The following is a 23,326-nucleotide window of genomic DNA, read 5'->3' as shown; positions in this document are numbered from 1 at the left end:
AAGAAAAGCAATTATAGAACATTTTTTTGGGACAACTGTGGGAAGGTAGTCATGGTTTAAAAAATTTCCAAGACCATGTGGAATCTAAAAAACAAAACACATGAAAGGAGCCTGGGTGGCTCAGTCAGTTAAGTGTCTGACTCTTGGTTTCGGCTCAGGTCATGGTCTCATGGTTTTGTGAGTTCGAGCCCCATGTTGGGCTCTGTGCTGATAGCTTGGGATTCTGTGTCTCCCTCTCTCTCCCCCTCTCCCACTTGTGCTGTCTCTCTCAAAATAAAAAAACAAACAAAAATCAGAAACAGATCTATAAAACAGAACCAACTGATAGTTACCAGAGAGAAAGGGAGTGGAGGGAGGAGCAAAATGGGTGAAGGGGAGTGGGAGGTACAAGTTTCTAGTTATGGAATGAATAAGTCATGAGGATGACAGGTATAGCGTAGGGAATGCTAGGTACACTTGTGGCCAGTGTAGCATAATGTATAGAGTTGTTGAATCACTCTATTGTACACCTGAAACTAATGTAACGTTGTGTATCAACTATTCTCAAATAAAATAATTTTAAAAATTGTTCTAAAGCAATCCTCAAAGAGCATCAATATGGAATATATTAAAGATTTTTATCTGCAGCAATGCAATAAGTACATTCTCTTCATAGAAGTATATAGATTTTTTTTAAATTTTGCTTATAATTTAAACCCTTCCTATTTATGCTTTGACTCCCCTCACTAGGTCACCTTTCAGTGCAAGTGTTTTCCTTATAATTTAAACCTTTTCCAATCAACCTTTGACTCTCCATACTGGCTCACCATTCAGTGCAAATGCTTTCCTCATCCCATCCCATCCCAAGCACATGGTTGTCCTCTAACAGTAAATCATTAAGAAATAGGTAGCTGGGTAACACAACATTTTGAAGTCCTTTTTAGAAGCAAGTAGATGCATGCCTTCCAGCAAGACAATTATGCTGATTGGATCTTCCTTCCTTACCCCAACACACACAGTAAAATTTCAAATAACTATGGTGACAGCCATTTATAAGAAAATTATTGCAATGATTAAGTAGTTTAGTAATAGTATATCTTCCAGGTGGCTTAATGAGAATTACTGTAAGATGATCTTTTCCATCATAATTTTGTTTTTACCCCTGTTGTTACATTCATCGGGCAATGATCTTGTCAGTAGTTTGGGGCTTAACTTTTTAAGAAAATGGCACTTGGACAAATATTTCCCATATGGAAAGAAGAGTACTAACCTATATTTAGTTTATACTCTATTCCTATGCTATTTAATCTTAAAAGATTTATCTTTCCATTAAGTGAAGCATAGATAATACTTAGTGGATGTGTTGCATTAAGGAAAGTCTGTGATAAAAAACCCTGATAGTTAAGAGCGAGGGCTCAAGAGTGGACAGATCTTATTTAAATTCTAGCTTCTCTTTTTTCTAGCTGGGCTTTTGGGCAGGTTACCTAATGTTTCTTAGCCTAAATTTCCCCATCAATAAACTGGATTTAATAATGTTGCTTACTTCATTGAGATGTTTGGAACATTCAGTGAGATAATATATGTAAAGCAGTTAGTTTAATGCCTGGCACATAATAAGTGCTTAATAAATATTAATATTCTTTATTATAGAAAGTTGTCTGGCATCTCTCACTTATTTTAGTGCTTTCAAGGTTCATCCATGTGTTAGCACATACCAGTACTTAATTTCTTTTTATGGGTGGATAATACATCTTTGTATGAATATACCACATTTTGCTTATCCATTTGCCAGTTGATTGACATTTGGGTGTTTCATCTTTTGGTGATTGTAAATAGTGCTGCTATGAACATTTGTGTACAAGTTTTTTGCCCGAATACCCATTTCCAGTTCTTTTCGATGTACACCTAGGAGTGGAATTGCTGGATCATATAATCCTAAGTTTAATTTTTTTGCGATCTACAAACTGATTTCTGTAGTGGCTGTACCATTTTTCATTCCTACCAGTGATTATGAAAGTTCCAAATTTTCCACATCCTCACCAAAACTTACTACTTTCTGTTTTTAAAAATGATGGCCATCCTAGTGATCAAAGTGTTTGTGATCTTTATATGCCTCTAATATAGTCTAGGAGATTTTCTGAGGGAGGATCTACAATCTTATTTCCTTTTCTCACATATTAAACAATAAATGAATTTTATTTCTTATTATTTATTTATTTATTTATTTATTTTTTGCATTTTTAATTATTATTGTTATAATGACATTAAAAGGTGGCTCTTTATCTCCAAGATTTAATCAACTTTTTGGTTCTTGTTATACAATCACTGATGTGCTAGGGAAGAAGGTAGAAGGTGGGCAGAAAAATAATGATTAGTAGCAATCCCAGATTTTAGGCACTTAGTGATTTAGTGGGAGATGTAGATGAATAAAGATGTTAAAGCCTGTGGGGGAGTATTTGAATAGAAGCAAAAGAATATCTCAACAATGAGAATATTATTTATTGTTTATTTCAAAAATATAAAGTGTCAAAAAAGTAAGAACAAAGTCTTATTTAAACTTCTATCAGTTTTATATAAATTAATAAGAGAAAAATATCCAAATAATACAGATACGTCAAATAGATATGATAGAACAGTCATAGCATAAAACAATTACTACATTTCAGCATTAACTACCTATGTGATCTTGGGCAGGTTAATTACTTAGTGAAAGAAAAGGGCTGGAATACATGGATTATAGGATTCTTTCTAGCCTAATCTTCTATGAAGCAAACCAAACATGCGACTGGCTCCACAGTTTCTCTTTTTGACTGAGAAGTCTAGTAAAGTTAATCAAATCACTTAGACTGGTTCATGTGTATGGAAGCAAACACAGACATTTTGTTCATCATTTCCATATGGCCTATTGATGGCCATCATGAGACATTTTGCCTGGAAACTTCCCCTCAAAATATTGCAGAGAATAGAGAATTGAAACAGCACGTTGCAATGACACATTTGTTAGGGTGGTTTTCATTTGTGTGTAAAAAATTGGATTTATCATGTCCTCTCTTATGAACTCTATCTTCATTCTTCCTTAAATATATCCATATGTTTCACACAAGTGAAGGCTCTGTCACATGTATTTTACCCTGTGTGGGTTTGCTTTCTGATATTTTTTTTTCCAGGAGTACATGAAACAGGTTGACCAAGAAATTCTTTTGAAATTTTGTGGATCCTCACATGTGCCAAATTTCCTACTATCTTAGCTCTTAGCTGCTTCTTTTTCTTTAGCCCTCCTACAGGCTTCTTGAAAAATTTTTTTGATTTTTTGATTTCATGCTCATAGACTGGACACAAAATTTCCACTGAGAACATTGGACAAAGGCTGATGGCCTCACTGGTGCTACCTATAACAAAAGGTTATATCTCAAATGGTCATGGTGATAGCTTGAAGAATGCTCTCAGAGTATAGTCTATCATGGAGATCTGGGTCATTTTTCTTCCACCAAAACACCTAAAATATCATTTAGTGAAAGAAAGCAGAGGTGTTTCTGTTGGGAATAAACAGAGCCTATCACAGTTACCACTGCGTATCTCATCAGTAAAAGAACACATCGTTACTGCTGCAAATGAAGAGGAGGGCTGAGTTTTTTTTCTTTCAAACAAATCCTAATTTTTTTAAATATGAAATTTATTGTCAAATTGGTTTCCATACAGCACCCAGTGCTCATCCCAACAGGTTCCCACCTCAATGCTCATCACCCACTTTCCCCTCCCTCCCACATCCCATCAACTCTCAGTTTATTCTCAGTATTTAAGAGTCTCTTATGGTTTGCCTCCTTCCCTCTCTGTAAATTTTTTCCCCCTTCCCCTCCCCTATGGTCTTATGTTAAGTTTCTCAGGATCCACATAAGAGTGAAAACATATAGTATCTGTCTTTCTCTGTATCACTTATTTCATTTAGCATAACACTCTCCAGTTCCATTCACGTTGCTACAAAAGGCCATATTTCATTCTTTCTCATTGCCAAGTAGTATTCCATTGTGTATATAAACCACAACTTCTTTATCCATTCATCAGTTGATGGACATTTAGGCTCTTTCCACAATTTGTCTATTGTTGAAAGTGCTGCTATAAACATTGGGGTACAAGTGCCCCTATGCATCAGCACTCCTGTATCCCTTGGGTAACTTCTTAGCAGTGCTATTGCTGGGTCATAGGGTAGATTTATTTTAATTTTTTTGAGGAACCTCCACACTGTTTTCCAGAGTGACTGCACCAGTTTGCATTCCTACCAACAGTGCAAGAGGGTTCCCATTTCTCCACATCGTCTCCAGCATCTATAGTCTCCTGATTTGTTCATTTTAGCCACTCTGACTGATGTGAGGTGATATCTGAGTGTGGCTTTGATTTGTATTTCCCTGATGAGGAGTGACATGAGCATCTTTTCATGTACCTGTTGGCCATCTGGATGTCTTCTTTAGAGAAGTGTCTATTCATGTCTTCTGCCCATTTCTTCACTAGATTATTTGTTTTTTGGGTGTGGAGTTTGGTGACTTCTTTATAGATTTTGGATACTAGCCCTTTATCCGATATGTCATTTGTAAATATCTTTTCCCATTCCGTTGGTTGCCTTTTAGTTTTGTTTATTGGTTCCTTTGCAGTGCAGAAGCTTTTTGTCTTGATGAGGTCCCAACAGTTCATTCTTGCTTTTAATTCCCTTGCTTTGGAGATGTGTCAAGTAAGAAACTGCTGCAGCTGAGGTCAGAGAAGTTTTTTCCTGCTTTCTCCTGTAGGGCTTTGATGGTTTCCAGTCTCACATTCAGGTCCTTTATCCATTTTGAGTTTATTTTTGTGAATGGTGTAAGAAAGTGGTCTAGTTTCATTCTTCTGTATGTTGCTGTCCAGTTCTCCCAGCACCATTTGTTAAAGAGACTGTCTTTTTTGGGGCGCCTGGGTGGCGCAGTCGGTTAAGCGTCCGACTTCAGCCAGGTCACGATCTCGCGGTCCGTGAGTTCGAGCCCCGCGTCGGGCTCTGGGCTGATGGCTCAGAGCCTGGAGCCTGTTTCCGATTCTGTGTCTCCCTCTCTCTCTGCCCCTCCCCCGTTCATGCTCTGTCTCTCTCTGTCCCAAAAATAAATAAACGTTGAAAAAAAAATTTAAAAAAAAGAGACTGTCTTTTTTTCCATTGGATATTCTTTCCTGCTTTGTTGAAGATAGTTGGCCATACTTTTGTGGGTCCAGTTCTGAAGTCTCTATTCTATTCCATTGGTTTATGGGTCTGTTTTTGTGCCGATACCATGCTGTCTTGATGATTACAGCTTTGTTGTAGAGGCTAAAGTCTGGGATTGTGATCCCTCCTGCTTTTGTCTTCTTCTTCAATATTACTTTGGCTATTCAGGGTCTTTTGTGTTTCCATACAAATTTTAGGATTGCTTGTTCTAGCTTTGAGAAGAATGATGGTGCAATTTTGATTGGGATTGCATTGAATGTGTAGATGGCTTCGGGTAGTATTGACATTTTGACAGTATTTATTCTTCCAATCCATGAGCATGGAATGTTTTTCCATTTCATTGTATCTTCTTCAGTTTCCTTCATAAGCTTTCTGTGGTTTTCAGCATACAGATCTTTTACATCTTTGGTTAGGTTTATTCCTAGGTATTTATGATTCTTGGTGCAATTGTGAATGGGATCAGTTTCTTTATTTGTCTTTCTGTTGCTTCATTATTAGTGTATAAGAATGCAACTGATTTCTGTACATTGATTTTGTATCCTGCAACTTTGCTGAATTCATGTACCAGTTCTAGCAGACTTTTGGTGGAGTCTATCGGATTTTCCATGTATAGTATCATGTCATCTGCAAAAAGTGAAAGCTTGACTTCATCTTTGCCAATTTGGATGCCTTTGATTTCCTTTTGTTGTCTGATTGCTGATGCTAGCACTTCCAACACTATGTTAAACAACAGTGGTGAGAGTGGACATCCCTGTAGTGTTCCTGATCTCAGGGAAAAAGCTCTCAGTTTTTCCCCATTGAGGATGATGTTAGCTGTGGGCTTTTCACAAATGGCTTTTATGATGTTTAAGTATGTTCCTTTTATCCCGACTTTCTCGAGGGCTTTTATTAAGAAACATTGCTGAATTTTGTCAAATGCCTTTTCTGCATTGATTGACAGGATCATATGGTTCTTATCTTTTCTTTTATTAATGTGATGTTTCACGTTGATTGATTTGCGAATGTTGAACCAGCCCTGCATCCCAGGAATGAATCCCACTTGATCATGATGAATAATTCTTTTTATAAGCTGCTGAATTCGATTTGCTAGTATCTTATTGAGAATTTTTGCATCCATACTCATCAGGGATATTGGCCTGTAGTTCTCTTCTTTTACTGGGTCTCTGTCTGGTTTAGGAATCAAAGTAATACTGGCTTCATAGAATGAGTCTGGAAGTTTTCCTTCAATTTCTATTTTTTGGAATAACTTGAGAAGGATAGGTATTATCTGTGCTTTACTCTTGCACTGTTGGTGGGAATGCAAATTGGTGCAGCCGCTCTGGAAAGCAGTGTGGAGGTTCCTCAGAAAATTAAAAATAGACCTACCCTATGACCCAGCAATAGCACTGCTAGGAATCTACCCAAGGGATACAGGAGTACTGATGCATAGGGGCACTTGTACCCCAATGTTCATAGCAGCACTCTCAACAATAGCCAAATTATGGAAAGAGCCTAAATTTCCATCAACTGATGAATGGATAAAGAAATTGTGGTTTATATACACAATGGAATACTACGTGGCAATGAGAAAAAATGAAATATGGCCTTTTGTAGCAACGTGAATGGAACTGGAGAGTGTGATGCTAAGTGAAATAAGCCATACAGAGAAAGACAGATACCATATGGTTTCACTCTTATGTGGATCCTGAGAAACTTAACAGGAACCCATGGGGGAGGGGAAGGAAAAAAAAAAAAAAAAGGACGTTAGAGTGGGAGAGAGCCAAAGCATAAGAGACTGTTAAAAACTGAGAACAAACTGAGGGTTGATGGGGGGTGGGAGGGAGGGGCGGGTGGGTGATGGGTATTGAGGAGGGCACCTTTTGGGATGAGCACTGGGTGTTGTATGGAAACCAATTTGTCAATAAACTTCATATAAAAAAAAACAAAATAAATAGGCCATTTAGTAAAAAAAAAAAAAAAAAAAAAAATAAACATCTGGTAGAACTCCCCTGGGAAGCCATCTGGTCCTGGACTCTTATTTGTTGGGAGATTTTTGATGACTGACTCAATTTATTCGTTGGTTATGGGTCTGTTCAAGCTTTCTATTTCCTCCTGATTGAGTTTTGGAAGTGTGTGGGTGTTTATGAATTTGTCCATTTCTTCCAGGTTGTCCAGTTTGTTGGCATATAATTTTTCATAGTATTCCCTGATAATTGTTTGTATCTCTGAGGGATTGGTTGTAATAATTCCATTTTCATTCATGATTTTATCTATTTGGGTCATCTCCCTTTTCTTTTTGAGAAGCCTGGCTAGAGGTTTATCAATTTTGTTTATTTTTTCAAAAAACAATCTCTTGGTTTCGTTGATCTGCTCTACAGTTTTTTTTAGATTCCCTATTGTTTATTTCTGCTCTGATCTTTATTATTTCTCTTCTTCTGCTGGATTTAGGCTGTCTTTGATGTTCTGCTTCTATTTCCTTTAGGTGTGCTGTTAGATTTTGTATTTGGGATTTTTCTTGTTTCTTGAGATAGGCCTGGATTGCAATGCATTTTCCTCTCAGGACTGCCTTCGCTGCATCCCAAAGCGTTTGGATTGTTGTATTTTCATTTTCGTTTGTTTCCATATATTTTTTAATTTCTTCTCTAATTGCCTGGTTGACCCACTCATTCTTTAGTAGGGTGTTCTTTAACCTCCATGCTTTTGGAGGTTTTCTAGACTTTTTCCTGTGGTTGATTTCAAGCTTCATAGCATTATGGTCTGAAAGTAGGCATGGTATGATTTCAATTCTTGTATACTTATGAAGGGCTGTTTTGTGACCCAGTATGTGATCCATCTTGGAGAATGTTCCATGTGCACTCGAGAAGGAAGTATATTCGGTTGCTTTGGGATACAGAGTTCTAAATAGATCTGTCAAGTCCATCTGATCCAATGTATCATTCAGGGCCCTTGTTTCTTTTTTGACCGTGTGTCTAGATGATCTATCCATTTCTGTAAGTGGGGTGTTAAAGTCCCCTGCAATTACCACATTCTTATCAATAAGGTTGCTCATGTTTGTGAGTAATTGTTTTACATATTTGGGGGCTCCCGTATTCGGCGCATAGATATTAATAATTGTTAGCTCTTCCTGATGGATAGACCCTGTAATTATTATATAATTCCCTTCTTCATTTCTTGTTACAGCTTTTAATTTAAAGTCTAGTTTGTCTGGTATAAGTATGGCTACTCCAGCTTTCTTTTGGCTTCCAGTAGCATGATAAATAGTTCTCCATCCCCTCACTTTCAATCTGAAGGTGTCCTCAGATCTAAAATGAGTCTCTTGTAGACAGCAAATAGATGGGTCTTGTTTTTTTATCCATTCTGATACCCTCTGTCTTTTGGTTGGCTCATTTAGTCCATTTACATTCAGTGCTATTATAGAAAGATATGGGTTTAGAGTCATTGTGATGTCCGTATGTTTCATGCTTGTAACAATGTCTCTGGTACTTTGTCTCACAGGATCCCCCTTAGGATCTCTTGTAGGGCTGGTTTAACGGTGACGAATTCCTTCAGTTTTTGTTTGTTTGGGAATACCTTTATCTCTCCTTCTATTCTAAATGACAGACTTGCTGGATAAAGGATTCTTGGCTGCATGTTTTTTCTGTTCATCACGTTGAAGATATCCTGCCATTCCTTTCTGGCCTGCCAAGTTTCAGTAGAGAGATCAGTCACGAGTCTTATAGGTCTCCCTTATATGTTAGAGTGTGTTTATCCCTTGCTGCTTTCAGAATTTTCTCTTTATCCTTGTATTTTGCCAGTTGCACTATGATATGTCATGCAGAAGATCGATTCAAGTTACGTCTGAAGGGAGTTCTCTGTGCCTCTTGGATTTCAATGCCTTTTTCCTTCCCCAGATCAGGGAAGTTCTCAGCTATGATTTCTTCAAATACACCTTCAACACCTTTCCCTCTCTCTTCCTCCTCTGGAATACCAATTATGCATAGATTATTTCTCTTTAGTACATCACTTAGTTCTTTAACTAAGTGAGGGGAACATCACTTAGTTCTTTTCCCCTCATACTCCTGGATTTTTTTTTTTATCTTTTTCTCAGCTTCCTCTTTTTCCATAATTTGTCTTCTAGTTCACCTATTCTCTCCTCTGCCTCTTCAATCCAAGCCATGGTCATTTCCATTTTATTTTGCAGCTCATTTATAGCATTTTTTAGCTCCTCCTGACTGTTCCTTAGTCCCTTGATCTCTGTAGCAATAGATTCTCTGCTGTCCTCTATACTGTTTTCAAGCCCAGCGATTAATTTTATGACTATTATTCTAAATTCACTTTCTGTTATATTGTTTAAATCCTTTTTGATCAGTTTGTTAGCTGTTGTTATTTCCTGGACGTTTTTTTGAGGGGAATTCTTCTGTTTCGTCATTTTGGAAAGAACTGCAGGGCACTTCCCCTGTGCTGTCTTGAATAACTTGTGTTGGTGAGTGGGGCGGGAGGCCACAGTCAGACTGGTGTGTACCTTCTCTTCCCCTCTTCTAGGGGCGGGATTCACTGTGGGGTGGCGTGGCCCGTCTGGGCTACTTGCACACTGCCAGGCTTGTGGTGCTGGGGATCTGGGGTATTAGCTGGGGTGGATCAACAAGTTGCACAGGGGTGGGAGGGGCAGGCTCAGCTCGCTTATCCTTCAGTGATCTGCTTCGGGAGGGACCCTGCAGCACCGGGAGGGAGTCAGACCCGCCGCTGGAGGGATGGATCCGCAGAAGCACAGCGTTGGGTGTTTGCGCGGTGCAAGCAAGTTCCCAGGCAGGAACTGGTTCCCGTTGGGATTTTGGCTGGGGGATGGGCGAGGGAGATGGCGCTGGCAAGCGCCTTTGTTCCCCACAAGCTGAGCTCTGTCATCCGGGGCTCAACAACTCTCCCTCCTATTGTCTTCCAGCCCTCCCGTTCTCTGAACAGAGCTGTTAGCTTATAACCTTCCAGATGTCAAGTTCCGCTTGCTGTCAGAACACACTCCGTCTGGCCCTTCTGCTCTTGCAAGCCAGACTCGAGGGCTCTGCTTGGCCAGCGGGCTGCCCTTCCGCCCCAGTTCCCTCCTGCCAGTCCGTGGAGCGCGCACCGCCTCTCCGCCCTTCCTACCCTCTTCCGTGGGCGTCTCGTCTGCACTTGGCTCCAGAGACTCGTTCTGTTAGTCTTCTGGCGGTTTTCTGGGTTATTTAGGCAGATGTGGGTGGAATCTAAGTGATCAGCAGGACGCGGTGAGCCCAGCGTCCTCCTACGCCGCCATCTTCCCCTCCATCCTAGAATATATCTCTTAAAGGTAATTTGAATTTAACTTCAATTATGGAGTCCAATAGGGAGAATAGAAAAGACATGGGTTTCAGACCTGACAGATCATGGCTAAGTTCTGGCTTCTTACCCAAGAAGCTATAAGCCACTGAAAAGGAGAATGGAATTATATATAATATATATGGTTATATATATCATATATATTATGTACATTGCCATGAAGATTAAATAGAAGAATGGATGAAAACCTAGCCCAGTGCCTGTCATATAGGAGACACTGATTAAATAAATGCTAGCTAAAGGTGCCTAGCATAATTATTAGCAGAGTTTTAGAGATGGAAAGAAACTCAGAGATCATTTCTACTTCTTTCAGCAGCAGAATTACTCTTAATGGTCTCAAACAAATATATCTTTTAATTGAAGTGTGGTTGACACACAATGTTCAAAGAGAATCTTTCATAGAATTTCACGAAGAGCCTCAATCAGCAAGAACAATAAAAGGAACAGAAGAGTCCCTTAGGTAGAATAAGTTCCTTTAACCTTGTCCTCATCATGCTTCTTCTTATTTTCTTTCTGCTTTCTCCTCCTCTTTTTCTTCTTTTCTGTGGATAATTGTTTGTTGTTTCCAGAGCCTTGGTCTCTAGTCTAAGGATAATAGCTTGAAAGCCATGGATCTAGTCTGACCTCTCAATTTGCACTGAAAGATAAAGAGGCACAGAGAGGTTAAATGACTTCCAAGGTTGCATAGGTACTCAGTGGAAGAAGAGGTAATAAAATACAAGAGTACTGTGTGACTCTTAGTCCAATGTTTTCTCTCTCTATCATGTTGGAAGTAGATATAGTAGACTGACCAGAAAGTTGTTAGAGAAATGAAGATTTTTAGGAAATTTAGTTAAGGCAAAATGTCCTAAATGATGGCAAAAACAAAAGGAGCCTTTCTTGTGCCACAAAATCTGGTGTTGTATATTGCAAAAACAGTACTCAGAAGTACAGAATTTGGCACTTCATCAGCACCACATAAAAGGAATGTTGTTTGCAAGATGCACTAGATTAGAAACAGCTTCTCTTCAGCGAAATAGTGTTAGAATTTTGTTTGAAGCTGGGGTTCTCCACAAGGACTTGGAGTTTTGAATTTAGGTTCCAGAGAGCTGGGGCTCTGATGAAAATCTCAGAACACACTGGTAGGACAAGACAAGTGCAACAAAGCAGACTGTGGCTGTTTTCTGCTGCTCAGCCAGGCTAAGGGAGACCAGATGTCTTCATTTTCAACTTCCCTTTTAGCTCTGGGTCAGAATTCTCTCTTTGCCAGGTGCTCCGGGGTGTTATAAATGAGACAGAATAAACTGACTGCCAAATTATGCTATAAAATCAGTTTTAGTCTAGCCCAATCCTGAAACACAAAAGTTCATTTCTTTCAGACTTAAAAATTCATCAGTCCAGGGGCACCTGGGTGGCTCAGTTGGTTAAGCATCTGACTCTTAATTTCGGCTCAGGTCATGATCTCACAGTTTGTGGGATTGAGCCCCGTGTCAGGTTCTGTGCATGGAGCCTGCTTGGGATTCTCTCTCTCTCCCTTTGCCCCTCCCCTGCTCATATGCTGTCTCTCCCTCTCTCTCTCAAAATAATACATAAACATTAAAAAAATTCAACAGTCCAATATAACAGTGTGGCCCTTGTCTAAAATTAGTGTAGAACTAATAGGTTACTAGTTTTAAAATCTAGGTCATTTAACTCTAAGCAATATTTAATTATTTCATGAATGAGCTTAAAAGTAACCATTGAATTATATTTTTTCATGGTTACACTCAATGTGATATCTTGAAGTTATACTTCAGGTATACAAACAGAAGTGTGTTTATTGTCTGGACACTGAATTCAGTCCATGGTAAAGGCTCATTCATAGTAAAATTTGGTTAGTGCAGGTTATTTAAAGACACGAATATTACTGATGACTATGGGAACCTTCAACAGGAAAACTAATGGTGTGTTAATTTTCTTGTCAAAAGAACTTGTTCATTTCATAAAAAATAAAAGTGAAAACACATCACATATCTGAAATCTACCCATTTGATCATTAGCGTCTAGTTTTCATTTTGACTGAGTACATTGTTTGTATCACTTACTATTGATGAATTGTCTGGGAGAGATGTCTGGTGAGAAACTTGAGACTGGGAGGAGGAGTTAAGATGGGACCAGGATTTCCTTTGGCCCTCAAACAGAGCTGTGTTAAGGTCAGATCACTTGGAACATTCAGAAACTCAATCTGTGAAGTGATCTGATAGGATCTCCACAGGTGGAGGGAGTCAGCTTGGTGGGACAGAGGTGTGTGTATGTGAATTGGGGGAGATAAAATGGCATAGGCATGGAAGGGAGGGATCCTCTTCTGTGGAGAGACAAAAGGAAGAGAAAGAGAGGCTGTGGAATTGTGGTATTGAGTTAGTACAAGAGAAAAACCTCTTTGGACCACAGACTGGGGAATGAGAAATATGGAGAGTGCCAGTTTTTATTTAGCAAATAGCTTTAAGAGCTGAAGATTGGAATTTTCAAAAGTGCGTGATTTTCTCTGGACTGGAGATGGCTGGCTGTGCATGTACCTCTGGGGGAGGAGGCTGGCTCTGTAGTGTGGTATCGATCTCAGGGGCACACTGGGTGAGAACAGTCCCTTCCCTCCAGTACTGTGGAAAGGTTTATTGCCTCCTCAAGGAGAAAAGACCTTGCAGGTGCCAGCCAGCAGGGTGGAGTGGCACTGTACCAGAACAGAATCTGTGCAGTGCAGGGATCCTTTAAGACGTTGGGGGTTGGATCCCAGCACCTATAAGGCTTGGGAGACTGTGGAGCCAGACAAGTTGGCTGCCTGCGCTACTCTGTGAGGGCTGTATGAAGAGCATAGCTTGTGACACCTGGTCCAGGGAGGAGAGATTGGGGTGTTGCCATTTTTCTTCCCATCTCCAACATGGTGGGGCTTCAGGGAGCAGCACAGCGGCCCCCAGTGGAGGCTGGGCCGCTTACACCAAACCCCACCCCCTCCTTGACTGGCAACTGCTTATCTACTGGAGTGGGACAATACTGAGTGAACCAAATGGACTCTCCTCCAGACCAGCATAGCCACTGTGCAGGCACCAGGCACCAACAGAACCAACAGACCACTGTCCTGCAGTTTTATATGTTAGTCTGTCTTTTTCTTTTCTTTTTCTTCTTTTCTTTTTTCCTTAACCTCTCCTTTTGTTTTCCTTTGGAATCAGGTTCATAGTTTCAGAGTTGAAGAGAGTATATATTTTATATATATAAGTATATATATATAAATATGTAATGCATGTATTATATATAAAATAAAAAAATAAAAGAATATACATTATATATATATATTTTTTTCTTTGTCTGTTTTGTTTGTTTAATCAGGCACTTTTATTGTATTGTTTTTACAGCTTTATCTCCTTTATTTTCCTATCCCTCTCTCTGGATTAAGCCTTAAAATTTCTTTGATTCTCTGCTTGGTCTTTTTTTCTGTCCCTTTCATTTTTCTCTTTGTATGGAATCAGGTCGCCGTCCCCTTGCCTTTATTCCAGTTACTTCAATGAACAACTCAAAGCACACCTGGTAGAAGATCCAAACAATCTACCACTATGAGCAAGGAGGAGCTTTACAGAGAATTCACCAGTGGGATAGAGCAGTCAAATACACAACAACAGAGTGCACACAGCATACTCCGAAAACATTTCCTAAAGAGCCAAGCCCCAGACAGTGTATGACCCCTTTTTAATATAGTAGTACTCGCAGGTGCAGGACACATTACAAACTATTAAAACATGTAAAAGACAGAAATGGATCCAGAATTACAAAAAGGAAGAATTCTCAAAAGAAATCTAGGAAGAAATGACAGCCAGAGAATTGCTCAAAACAGATATAAAAATTATATCTGAACAAGAATTTAGAGTAACAGTCATAAGACTAATCTCTGAGCTTGAAAAAAGCATACAAGACAGCAAAGAATCTATTGCTGCAGAGATCAAAGATCTAGGAAATAGTCATGCTGAATTAAGAAATTCCATAAATCAGATGCAAAATAAACTAGATGCAGTGACAGCGAGGATGGAAGAAGCAGAGGAAAGAATAGGTGAAATAGAAGATAAAATTTTGGAAAATGATGAAGCTGAAAAAAAGAGGGAAAGGAAATTTCTAGACCATGAGGGGAAAATTAGAGACCTAAGTGATTTAATGAAATGAAATAGTAACCATATCATAGTAGTTCCAGAAGAGGAAGAAGAAGAGAGAGAAAGGGACAGAAGGTTTATTTGAACAAATTTTAGCTGAGAACTTCCATAATCTGGGGAAGGAAACAGGCATCCAAGTCCAAGAGGCACAGAGAACTCCCTTCAAAATCAACAAAAGCAGGTCAATACCATGACATAGCATAGTGAAACTGGCAAAATACAAAGGTAAAGAGAGAATTCTGAAAGCAGCTAGGGACAAACAGGCCACAACATATAAGGGTAGACACATGAGGGTGGTAGCAGACCTATCCACTGAAACTTGGCAGGACAGAAGGGAGTGGCAGGAGATATTCAAGGTGCTGAACAGGAAAAATATGCAGCCAAGAATCCTTTATCTCTCAAGGCTGTCATTCATAATAGGAAAGATAAAGCCTTTCCTAGACAAACAAAAGATAAAGGAATTCATGATCACTAAACCAGCCCTGCAGGAGATCCTGAGGGGGACTCTGTGAGTAGAAAGCAGCAAAGACTACAAAGGACCAGAGACATCACCACAAGCACGAATCTACAGATAGCACAATGACACTAAATCCATATTTTTCAATCATATGCTTTCACTCATATGTGGAATTTGAGAAACTTAACAGAAGACCATGGGGGAAGGAAAGGGGAAAAATGTTTCAAACAGAGAGGGAAGCAAACCATAAGAGACTCTTAAAAACAGAGAACAAACTGAGGGTTGATGGAGGGTGGGGGAGAGGGTAAAGTGGGTGACGGGGATTGAGGAGGACACTTGTTGGGATGAGCACTGGGTGTCGTATGTAAGCGATGAATCATGAGAGTCTGCTCTGGAAGTGAAGAGCACACTGTATACACTGTATGTTAGCTAACTTGACAATAAATGATATTAAAAAAATCCATATCTTTCAGTAATCTCTCGGAATGTAAATGGACTAAATGCCCCAATCAAAAGACACAGATATCAGAATAGATTGAAAAAACCCCAGGATCCATCTAAAAATTGATAAACCTCTAGCTAGATTTCTCAAAAAGAAAAGAGAGAGGACCCAAGTATATAAAATCACAAATGAAGGAGGAGAGATCACAACCAACACCACATAAATACAATTATTAGAGAATACTATGAAAAATTATATGACAACAAACTGGACAATCTGGGAGACACGGAAAAATTCCTAACACACTACCAAAATTCAAATGGAAGGAAATAGGAAAATTGAACAGACCCATAACCAGTGAAGAAATTGAATTGGTTGTCAAAAATCTCCCAATAAAAGGGAAGGGGAAAAACTAGTTTCAAACAGTGAGGGATGAAAACCATAAGAGACTCTTAAACACAGAGAACAAATGGAGGGTTAATGGGGGGTTGGGGGGAAGGGAAAATGGGTGATGGGCATTGAGGATAGCAGCTATTGGGATGAGCACTGGGTATTGTATGTAAGTGATGGATCATGGGAGTCTACTCCTGAAGCCAAGAGCACACTGTATACACTGTATGTTAGCAAACTTGACAGATTATACTAAAAAAATTATACAAATTATAATTTTGTATACAAATTACAAGAAAATTTGTATACAAAAAAAAGTATACAAATTATACTAAAAAAAAATCTCCCAACAAATAAGACTCCTGGGCCAGATGGCTTCCCAGGGGAATTCTACCAGACATTTAAAGCAGAGTTAATACCTATTCTTCTAAAGCTGTTCTCAAAACTAGAAACAGAAGGAAATTTTCCAGACTCATTTTATGAAGCTGGCATTATGTTGGTTCCCAAAGCACACAAAGACCCCACCAAAAAGGAAAATTACAGGCCAATATCCCTGATGATGAACTTGGATGCAAAAATTCTCAACAAGATGCTAGCAAATTGAATTCAATAGTATATTAAAAGAATTATTCACCATGATCAAGTGGGATTTATTCCTAGGATGCAGGGTGATTCAATATTCACAAATCAATCAACGTGATACATCACATTAATAGAAGAAAGGATAAGAACTGTATGATCCTGTCAACAGATGCAGAAAAAGCATTTGACGAAATACAGCATTCTTTCTCAATAAAAACCTCAAGAAAGTCACGATAGAAGGAACATACCTTAACATCATAAAAGCCACATATGAAAGGCCCACAGCTAATATCATCCTCAGTGGGGAATAACTGAGAGCTTTCCCCCTTTTCTGGGGGTACCAGAAAATACCCCAAATAGCCAAAGTAATGTTGGAAAAAAAAAAAACCCAAAATGGATCAAAGCTGGCAGCATCACATTTCCAGACTTTGGCTTGTATTTCAAAACTGTAATCATGAAGACAATATGGTATTGGCACAAAAACAGACACATAGACCAATGGAATAGAATAGAGAACCCAGAAATGGGCCCACAAATATATGGCCAATTAATCCTCAACAAAACAGGAAAGAGTATCCAATGGAAAAAAGACAGTCTCTTCAGCAAATAGTGCTGGGAGAACTGGACAGCAACATGCAGAAGAATGAAACTGGACCACTTTCTTACACCATACACAAAAATAAATTCAAAAGGGATGAAAGACCTAAATGTGAGACAGGAAACCATCAAAATTCTACAGAAAAAAACAGGCAGCAACCTCTTTGGCCTCAGCCACAGCAAGTTCTTACTTGACATGTCTCCAAAGGAAGGGGAATTAAAGCAAAAATGAACTATCAGGACCTCATCAAGACAAAAAAACTTCTGCACAGAAAAGGAAACAATCAACAAAACTAAAAGGCAACCGATGGAATGGGAGAAGATATATGCAAATGACATTAAGATTAAGGGCTAGTATCAAAAATCTATAAAGAATTTACCAAACTCAACACCCCCAAAACAAATAATCCGGTGAAGACATGGGCAGAAGACATGAATAGACACTTTTCCAAAGAAGATATCCAGGTGGCAAACAGACACATGAAAAGATGCTCAAAATCACTCATCATCAGTGAAATACAAATCAAAACCACACTGAGATACCACTGGTCAGAATGGTTTAAATTCACAACTCAGGGAACAACAGAGTTGGCTAGGCTGTGGAAAATGGAGAATCCTCTTGCACTGTTGGTGGGTATGCAAACTAGTGCAGCCACTCTGGAAAACTGTGGAGGTTCCTCAAAAAGTTAAAATAGAATTACACTGGGCGCCTGTGTGCCTTAGTCATTTAAGCATCTGACTTCGGCTCAGGTCATGATCTTGCAGTTCGTGAGTTTGAGCCCTGCACTGGGCTCTGTGCTGACAGCTTGGAGCCTGGCGCCTGCTTTGGATTCTGTGTCTCCCTTTCTCTCTGCCCCTCCCCTGCTCATGCTGTCTCTCTCTCTCTCAAAAATAAACATTTAAAAAAATTTTTTAAAAAGTAGAATTACCCTACAACCCAGCAATTGCTGGGTCTGGATTAGTATTCTATGCGTAGCATTTTACTCTTATTCAATTATTCCAATGCTATAGCATTTCTTCACTGATTTTAACTTTAAGCTGTGAAAATTTCTACTCACTTGCACCTTGAGTTTTGAATTTTCTCTGTCTCCTTGGAATCTTTTGATTTTCTTTCTTGAATGATTTCCTCCATCCTGATTAAGAGCAATTTAAGATGTATATGGAATAGGGAGGAGAAAGCCATCTGTGTAAAGCTATCAGTTTATTCTAGAAATAAAAACAGCACTATGGGTTGTTTGTAGTGATTCATCTAAGAAAATAATTGGTAAGGTCATAAAAATAGTTATGTCTCTGATATGTCTAAAAGCATAGTTAACATACAAAATACATTTGACATTATAATACAGGGTGAAAAATAGTAGAAAATGATGCTTAGTGGGATGGAAGTTAAAGTAAATAAATATCTCAATTCAGATACTCACTATCTACCTGGAAATAGTGTCACATCTGCAGTGTCACATCTCCCATAAGACCTCCCTGCCCCTGCCCTACCCCAACTTTATTTATTTATTTAACAGCAGAAAACATTTTATTTATTTATTTAATTTGTTTAATTTTTTTTCAATATATGAAGTTTATTGTCAAATTGGTTTCCATACAACACCCAGTGCTCATCCCAAAAGGTGCCCTCCTCAATACCCATCACCCACCTTCCCCTCCCTCCCACCCCCCATCAACCCTCAGTTTGTTCTCAGTTTTTAAGAGTCTCTTATGCTTTGGCTCTCTTCCACTTTAACCTCTTTTTTTTTTTCCTTCCCCTCCCCCATGGGTTCTTGTTAAGTTTCTCAGGATCCACATAAGAGTGAAACCATATGGTATCTGTCTTTCTCTGTATGGCTTATTTCACTTAGCATAACACTCTCCAGTTCCATCCATGTTGCTATAAAGGGCCATATTTCATTCTTTCTCATTGCCACGTAGTACTCCATTGTGTATATAAACCACAATTTCTTTATCCATTCATCCGTTGATGGACATTTAGGCTCTTTCCATAATTTGGCTATTGTTGAGAGTGCTGCTATAAACATTGGGATCCTACCCCAACTTTAGATACCAGTCATAAGCCCAGGTTGTTTCTTGTGCTTCTGACCGAATGGATATAAAATGGATGTTCCAATGACCATTCCCCCAACACTTGGGTTAAATTAACTTGCTAGAGTGGTTTACAAAACTCAGAGAAGCACTTAATTTAAGAGATTACAGGTTTATTGTAAAAGGATATAACTCAAGAACAGCCAATGGAAGAGATGCATAGGGCAAGGTATGGGCTAAGGGTGAGGAGCTCCCATGTCTTCTCTGAGCTCACCACTCTTCCCAAATCTCCATGTGTTCACCGACCTGGAAGTTCTCTGAAACCACTCCTTTTGGATTTTTATGTAGGCTTCATTATGTAGGCATGATTGATGAAATCATTGGTCATTAATGATTGAATTCAATATCCAGCCCCTTTCCTGTCCCCAAAGTTGCCTCATTACCATAATAAAAGACACGTTTATTATGTCTTGGAATAATAAAGATATTGACTTGACTTAAGTATATTATTATAATATCCTTATTATTCTAAGAGTTTTCCAACTGTTCAAATAAAGATATTATTATTCCAAGAGTTTAGGAGTTCTGTGCCAGAAAACAGGAACAAAGACCATATACATATGTTTATTATATGTCATAGCGTCATATTATGTTAGAAAAGAGATATTTGCCAAAGAGGAGAGAAGAGATATCATACCTAGTTGGAAATTTACTGTAGAGTTGACGTACACTGTTGAAATAATTAATATTAAAAATGAGAAGATCATAGAAGAACTAACCATTCTGAGATTATAGTAAGTGACTATCTGAGCAAACAGATAAAAGTGATTAATATGCCTCTAACTCAAAACATAAGATTCATACTAGGTAGGATGTCAGAGGAGTGCTATAACTGTCAAGACACATATTGGAAGTCTTCTTTGGCTAAATGAAGAACATGAAGAATGTGTGACATGCTTTGCTGAGTGTTTGACAGTTTTGTATCCTAATAGGTATGAGAATTGACCTGGTTAATGAAGTGGTTGTAACAAGAACAGTATGACAAAGTGACCCTTTCATTTTAGTGTCTTTTGGTGCCCAGATCTCTGGGTTCATAAAGTAAATACTAGCTACAAGAGGAATGGAATGTTTGAAGACATGTTAAATAAGGTAATGCACATAAAACACCTAGGATAGGGTTATGGATAGATATTAAATTATTTCTTAGAGTTCCAATAGATAGCAGTATATATGGAAGTGTCAACGTTTCTAGATCCTTGACTTTTATGAAAGTCAAAGTATTTTGTGTTAAACAAAACTAAATGCTTTCCTACTTTGTTAAATATAAGACATTTTGCTTAATTTACAATTTAGTTGATTACTAATAAGGATGAATATCTCTGTACAGGTTTATTGGCTCCTTCTTTCTTTCCTTCAATGTCTTTTTCATGGATTTTATATAGTTTTCCAGCTGAATTGTGAAAACATTTTGTATATAAAGCTATGAAATATTTATGAAGATATTAATTTTCAAATGTGTGACATTTTGTCATTTTCTTGAAAATTTTGTTTATAAGGCATTTCCTAATATACAGAGGTTCTGATTTTTAAGTATGCAGTTCACTTTCTCTATGATTTCTACCTTTGGTGCCATGCTTAGGAATACCTGGCTCCCCCTCATTTTTTGGTGAATATTCATCTACTGAAGTATGATGCTTGTGGGTGTTATAGAAAGCAGAATTTCTCAACTATCTTTTTGCTTTTAACATTTTTGTCAAGGAAAGCAAATCTTGGACTAGAAATACAAACTGTACACTAGAGAGAGAAAACAGATTTTCAAGAAGAGTGAAGAAATTGGTTAAGTAAATTCTTGTTCTTTTGCCTTGATGAATCAGGACTTGGTATTCTGTGACAACCAGCAAAAGAAACTAGAAAACCCCAATAATTCTGGTTTTCTCTGAGTAGTTTTGGAAGAACTAGAGCAGATAGGATGGCAATGAGCAAACATGGTTTTGATTTTCAAAAAGAGGAAGAGGGAGATTTTGCAGATATTAGACTGAAGAGTTTAGTTCAGGAAAATTTTTAGGATGTGTTATTAAAAGGATGCTTTCTGTGATCACTAGGAACCAGTGTGGCTTCACTAAAAACAGCTTATTTCTGCATTACATTAATGATTTCTTTTATTAAAAATTAGAATAAGGAAATGGCATGTTTTTCACAACATTCTTATAGACATGATGGAGAAATGTGAGTTGGATGTTCAATTAGATAAATGTGTTATTGATGGACTATCCCCAAAGTAATTATTAATGGATTAATTTGAGCCTGAGGGAAATAGTGACAAAATTCTTTTACTTGTTTTAAACTGTTCAAATTATATCAGTGACCTTAGAATAGGTATTTGATACTTATTGTATTATTATTATTGTTGTTGTTAACTATTATTTTTCATTTAAGACAAGGAATACTTTATTCAAATCCATCAAAGAAATGGGCAGGTTGAGTCTAACAAAGTGTTGTATTTTAAAGCATAGGTCAGTAATTGTATATGAGAGTATACACAGCTACATACAAATTAACTGATCAGAGCACAGATTTTCAATGTTCAAAACAGAATAAACTTCCCTGTAAAAGCAGCACGTTTGTGACATTTTAAACTTTAATATTCTTCTCTTCTCTGCCCTATCTTTCAATAGAATCCATACTAACTTCCTCATAATCCTTCTCAAGGGCAGCCATATTCTCATGGGCCTGAGAAAAACTTTCCATCCCCCATGCCCTCACCTAAATAGGTGAAGAAAGACATGTTTGGCATACATCAAGTCAAACTTGTGGTCAGGTGAGCCCAGGTCTGAGCAATGGCTGTGGTGTTGCTCAGCATGTACACAGCTCACTGTACTTTGGCTGGGTCCCCACCAGACATCACAGTGGGAGGCTGGTTTTTAATAACAACTTTGAAGCAGTGGGGCACCAGTCCACAGACTAGATGATATACTTGGTCTTAATGGCGGCAATGGCAGCATTGACATCTTTGGGAACCACTTGCCACTATACAACAGGCAACAAGCCATGTGTTTACCATGGCAAGGGTCACATTTTACAATCTGGTTGGCTGGCTCAAAGCATGCATTCGTCATCTCTGCTACAGAAAGTTGTTCATGGTAGGCTTTCTCAGCAGAGATGACAAGGGCGTATGTAGCCAGAGGGAAGTGGATGTGGGGATACAGCACTGGGTTGGTCTGGAGTTCTGTCAGTTCAACATTCAGAGCTCCATCAAATCTGAGAGAAGCAGTGATGGAGGACACAATTTGGCCTCTCAACCAACTAAGGTTAGTGTAGATTCAATATCGAGGTTTCTATAACAGGTGTCATAGATGGCCTCATTGTCTACGATTAAGGCACAGAGTGCTCCAGGGTGGTGTGGGTAGTGAGGATGGAGTTATAGGGCTCAATTACAGCTGTGGAAACATGGGAGGCTGGGTAAATGGAGAACTCCAGCTTGGACTTCTTGCCATAATCAACAGAGAGACGTTCCATCAGCAGAGAGGTAAATCTCCCAAGCTCCTCCTCCAAAGCTGTGGAAACCCAAGAAACCCTGGATACCTTTCTCCTGGTCAGCCAATGTTCTAGTGCCCTTGGGCATAATTACTGGCAGCATCTTCCTTGCCTGTGATGAGCTGCTCAGGTGGAAAAGCTGGCAATGGGTGCCATTGCAAAGTCATTCATCAATGACTGTGGGTTGCTGGTCTACAAACACTGCCCTGGGCACATGGTTGCCAGTACCCTTCTCACTGGAGAAGGTGTTGAAGGAGTCATCTCCTTCCCCAGTGGTCTTGTCACTTGGCATCTGGCCATTAGGCTGAATGCTGTGTCCTAGGCAATAGACTCCTAACAGGCATTGCCAATCTGGACACCACCTCGGCCAACATGGATGGATATGCATTCATGCATTGTTGCTACTTTGCGGCTGCTGAGCAGATGGCAGAGAGGAAGAGATGAGGTTGTTGCTTCTTACAGTGTGGCTTTTAAGTGGTCGATATAAGAGAAACTGCTTAAATTAGTGTTAGATAAGTAGGGGGAACATATTGTGTGAAAGAATTAATATAAAAATATAGGCAAGATCTACTAAGATAAAGTTTGATGAAAATAAATCTACATTCTTTTTTTTTTACTAAATAATTTGTGTCACTGTTAGA

Source organism: Lynx rufus, unplaced genomic scaffold (genome assembly GCF_022079265.1).
Source record: "Lynx rufus isolate CCGP_SWC_20201006 ecotype Redwood Valley unplaced genomic scaffold, mLynRuf1.p SCAF_2, whole genome shotgun sequence".
NCBI lineage: Eukaryota > Metazoa > Chordata > Mammalia > Carnivora > Felidae > Lynx > Lynx rufus.
The sequence above is the reverse complement of the archived record's forward strand: the minus strand, read 5'-3'. Positions refer to the sequence as shown.